The sequence below is a fragment of the Schistocerca americana genome, unplaced genomic scaffold (assembly GCF_021461395.2).
Source record: "Schistocerca americana isolate TAMUIC-IGC-003095 unplaced genomic scaffold, iqSchAmer2.1 HiC_scaffold_170, whole genome shotgun sequence".
NCBI classification, from domain to species: domain Eukaryota; kingdom Metazoa; phylum Arthropoda; class Insecta; order Orthoptera; family Acrididae; genus Schistocerca; species Schistocerca americana.
In genome coordinates, this window is record NW_025725791.1 from 304268 (window position 1) to 309267 (window position 5000).

Genomic DNA, 5000 nt, shown 5'->3' on the forward strand with positions numbered 1-5000 from the left:
GTACCGGTGAGCGTTGCACTCGCAGTCGCAAGAACGTACGGCAAGTATATTACCTGGAAGAGTCAATGACAGTCCACGCCCCCCTGCGTGGGAAGAGTCTTTCTAGGCCATGACCCACCGGAAGGGCGCAGCGTCCCCCACCCCAGACATGTGACGTCACACCATCGGTATTGACGACTAGACTGATTCCTTATAATCATTTGCCATACACCGGTGGAAGCTGCCGAGACGAGTAACTACATAGCGGGCTCGCCGTGTCACTAATGTACAGAGATACAACAGTTTCGACTGGAACCGGATTAAACGTATACACGGCGCTGATTAGTAATAGATAGAGCCATCAGAATACAGATAATGTATACAACTGTCCGTATACATGCTGAAAGACTCTGCTCACAATCACAACCACACGTCAGCCACACACCCTTATCACGCACTACTCTCTGCCTGTAACACGCACACAGACAATATGTAAGCACCAGCATGGAACAACACCCAGTGCATCCTCTCCGCCACATTAGACAATCCACACTGTCATAACCAGACTGGGAGGTCCACTCAGAAAACAGAATATCCCACCCACCCGACAACCACCATTGCTCAGCCAAGCCACCAACACCCACACATGTCCTACACAGGGGTGCACCCAACATCACAATACTGCCTCCTCTCACAGCACACAAACAATGGCAGGAATGAAAGACACAGGTCTGCCACAAGCATGGAATGAGAGCGCCGCCTGTCATGAGCCAAAGGTGCATCCTGACGTGGCAAATCAGATGATGCCGCAGGCATCCACTTACTATAATCACAATCAACAAACCGGCCGCCCCGCCCCGCCCCCCATTAAACCTTTCCTTACAACAATGTGTACCTTAACCTAACCTATATCGTACCGTAACCTAACCTATATCGTACCGTAACCTAACCTATGTCGTACCGTAACCTAACCTATGTCGTACCGTAACCTAACCTATGTCGTACCGTAACCTAACCTATGTCGTACCGTAACCTAACCTATGTCGTACCGTAACCTAACCTATGTCGTACCGTAACCTAACCTATGTCGTACCGTAACCTAACCTATGTCGTACCTTAACCTAACCTATGTCGTACCTTAACCTAACCTATGTCGTACCTTAACCTAACCTATGTCGTACCTTAACCTAACCTATGTCGTACCTTAACCTAACCTATGTCGTACCTTAACCTAACCTATGTCGTACCTTAACCTAACCTATGTCGTACCTTAACCTAACCTATGTCGTACCTTAACCTAACCTATGTCGTACCTTAACCTAACCTATGTCGTACCTTAACCTAACCTATGTCGTACCTTAACCTAACCTATGTCGTACCTTAACCTAACCTATGTCGTACCTTAACCTAACCTATGTCGTACCTTAACCTAACCTATGTCGTACCTTAACCTAACCTATGTCGTACCTTAACCTAACCTATGTCGTACCTTAACCTAACCTATGTCGTACCTTAACCTAACCTATGTCGTACCTTAACCTAACCTATGTCGTACCTTAACCTAACCTATGTCGTACCTTAACCTAACCTATGTCGTACCTTAACCTAACCTATGTCGTACCTTAACCTAACCTATGTCGTACCTTAACCTAACCTATGTCGTACCTTAACCTAACCTATGTCGTACCTTAACCTAACCTATGTCGTACCTTAACCTAACCTATGTCGTACCTTAACCTAACCTATGTCGTACCTTAACCTAACCTATGTCGTACCTTAACCTAACCTATGTCGTACCTTAACCTAACCTGTATTGCGCCTTAACCTAACCTGTATTGCGCCTTAACCTAACCTGTATTGCGCCTTAACGTAACCTGTATTGCGCCTTAACGTAACCTGTATTGCGCCTTAACGTAACCTGTATTGCGCCTTAACGTAACCTGTATTGCGCCTTAACGTAACCTGTATTGCGCCTTAACGTAACCTGTATTGCGCCTTAACGTAACCTGTATTGCGCCTTAACGTAACCTGTATTGCGCCTTAACGTAACCTGTATTGCGCCTTAACGTAACCTGTATTGCGCCTTAACGTAACCTGTATTGCGCCTTAACGTAACCTGTATTGCGCCTTAACGTAACCTGTATTGCGCCTTAACGTAACCTGTATTGCGCCTTAACGTAACCTGTATTGCGCCTTAACGTAACCTGTATTGCGCCTTAACGTAACCTGTATTGCGCCTTAACGTAACCTGTATTGCGCCTTAACGTAACCTGCATTGCGCCTTAACGTAACCTGTATTGCGCCTTAACGTAACCTGTATTGCGCCTTAACGTAACCTGTATTGCGCCTTAACGTAACCTGTATTGCGCCTTAACGTAACCTGTATTGCGCCTTAACGTAACCGATATTGCGCCTTAACGTAACCTATATTGCGCCGTAACGTAACCTATATTGCGCCGTAACGTAACCCACATTGCCCCTTAACGTAACCCACATTGCCCCTTAACGTAACCCACATTGCCCCTTAACGTAACCCAACACACGTTGGGCCTTAACCCAACACACGTTGGGCCTTAACCCAACACACGTTGGGCCTTAACCCAACACACGTTGGGCCTTAACCCAACACACGTTGGGCCTTAACCCAACACACGTTGGGCCTTAACCCAACACACGTTGGGCCTTAACCCAACACACGTTGGGCCTTAACCCAACACACGTTGGGCCTTAACCCAACACACGTTGGGCCTTAACCCAACACACGTTGGGCCTTAACCCAACACACGTTGGGCCTTAACCTGCTCTGTAATTGTCATACGACGCGTTAAATTAGTGTAGTGTTGCCTAACTGCAACCCCCGCAATATAGTTTGCTACTCGCACTGCCCGGTCCCCAGTGTATCGCTTCATGTTAAACACCTTGCAGCTATACACTGTAATGTGGATGGCAGCAGGACGTACATGCTCAATGCCCTTTGCAGTTGTTCATTGGCATTTGCAGTTGTTCATTGGCATTCGCATGTGCGAAGCACTTAGCCTACGCTGTGGTACGGCCTGTGTCAACTGTCCGCTGATGTTGTACGTCCAAATCACACACTGTACTGCACATTGGTCCTCATGTACTGAATGATACATCGTGGTACATGTGACCGTACAACGACTGCGCCAACAACGGCGAACCATGCGGTCCAAATGTTGTGCACTCAGCTACGTGTCGTCTCCCTATAAGAGCTGGATTGCAGTGTGGTATGCCCTGGATGGCGATCAGCATGAGCCGTCTGTTGATGTAGTGGCGCGTGTTGTCAGACGTAGTCGTCTCTTCTCACACACCGTGATAGCATGGTGCACTGCGTTCCACATCTGCGACATGCGACAGAGGCCGGTTGACAGTCGTTCGCGCAATGGACATCGCATACGTACGGGGGCCACCTTCCACGTGTTCGCGAAGCGTGCACATGTTGTTGCGTGTATGTGGGCAGACATAGTGTGTCGTGACACCTGACACAGGCATGCAACAATCGTTGAATTTGCAAATGGCGATGGACGCCTACGTTTGCTGGTGACGTTATGCAAATGAACAACTGGTAAACCGTTGTGGTGCGGTTGTTCTCGCTAGAGGTGAATCAGTGATGGCGACGATCGGTTGAGCTACCAACCGGTTGTTCCAGCGATACCCACCATGCCCACGAACGTGAATGGCATCTGGGTGTGAAGCGATACGCGGCGGTGGCTGGGTGGGACCGTCCCCGGCCGGTGAGGGGGGGCCTCCCGGCGTGCTGGCCGCGCGGTGCGTGGGCGCACGCGCTACAGCCGGCTGGTGGGGGCGGCCAGTGGCAGGCGCGCCGGCCGACGGAGGCGGCAGGCGGCGCAGCTGCGCGCCGGCGCACCCTGCACGCGGCGCCGTGCGGCCAAAGTAGGTCCTCGCGGGCCCGGTGCGAAGCGCGGTGGACATCTGCAGTGTGCTGGTCCGATTGAGGACTGTGTGCGCTGAGGATGCGCCGCCGCCCGGCGCTCGGCGCCGCGACGCCGTCTGCTGCTCGGTCGCCTCTGCGGTTCTCGCAGGTGGTTTGTATCGCAGCTGTGCGGACGTGTTGGCGCGTGCGCTGTGCTGGGAGAGTTCGCTTCGGCACCCAAGTGGGGCTTTTGTCCTTCTGTGGCGCTGGCGTTGGAGCTGCCGGTCACCGTAGGTGGCGCGTGTTGTCTCCCGCCGGCAATGCCACGACAGCACGCTCCCGGGCCTCTGTCGGCAGCGGCAAGCTCAGTTGGGAGCACGGGTGGTCGCACCTAAAGCGTCTACTCGCCAAACTCCGGGCGATTGCGCCTCTCTCGAACCCGACCAAGTACTTAGGACGGCGCTGCGCGCCGCCGGGACCTGAGAGGGTTTCGAGGTGTATTGTGCAGGGGAGCTCAGCCTCCTCCTGTTTGCAGAATAATTGAGCGGACGCTTGCGTGTTCGCGCGGGCCCCCGGGACACACTCCCGGGCGGCCGGCTGCTCAGCTCTAGTTGACGCAGCTCCCTGGTTGATCCTGCCAGTAGTCATATGCTTGTCTCAAAGATTAAGCCATGCATGTCTCAGTACAAGCCGCATTAAGGTGAAACCGCGAATGGCTCATTAAATCAGTTATGGTTCCTTAGATCGTACCCACGTTACTTGGATAACTGTGGTAATTCTAGAGCTAATACATGCAAACAGAGTCCCGACCAGAGATGGAAGGGACGCTTTTATTAGATCAAAACCAATCGGTCGGCTCGTCCGGTCCGTTTGCCTTGGTGACTCTGAATAACTTTGGGCTGATCGCACGGTCCTCGTACCGGCGACGCATCTTTCAAATGTCTGCCTTATCAACTGTCGATGGTAGGTTCTGCGCCTACCATGGTTGTAACGGGTAACGGGGAATCAGGGTTCGATTCCGGAGAGGGAGCCTGAGAAACGGCTACCACATCCAAGGAAGGCAGCAGGCGCGCAAATTACCCACTCCCGGCACGGGGAGGTAGTGACGAAAAATAACGATACGGGACTC

General features: G+C 52.0%; 1 non-coding gene across 1 annotated transcript in view; it reads left to right on the forward strand.

Moving 5' to 3' along the window:
• Positions 1 to 4492: 4492 nt before the first annotated feature.
• The window catches only part of LOC124571434, a 1910-nt gene continuing 1402 nt past the window's right edge, over positions 4493 to 5000 (forward strand). Inside the window, exon 1 of the ribosomal RNA XR_006971864.1 lies at positions 4493 to 5000. This exon is cut by the window's right edge and continues 1402 nt beyond it. This is a non-coding gene — a ribosomal RNA (small subunit ribosomal RNA).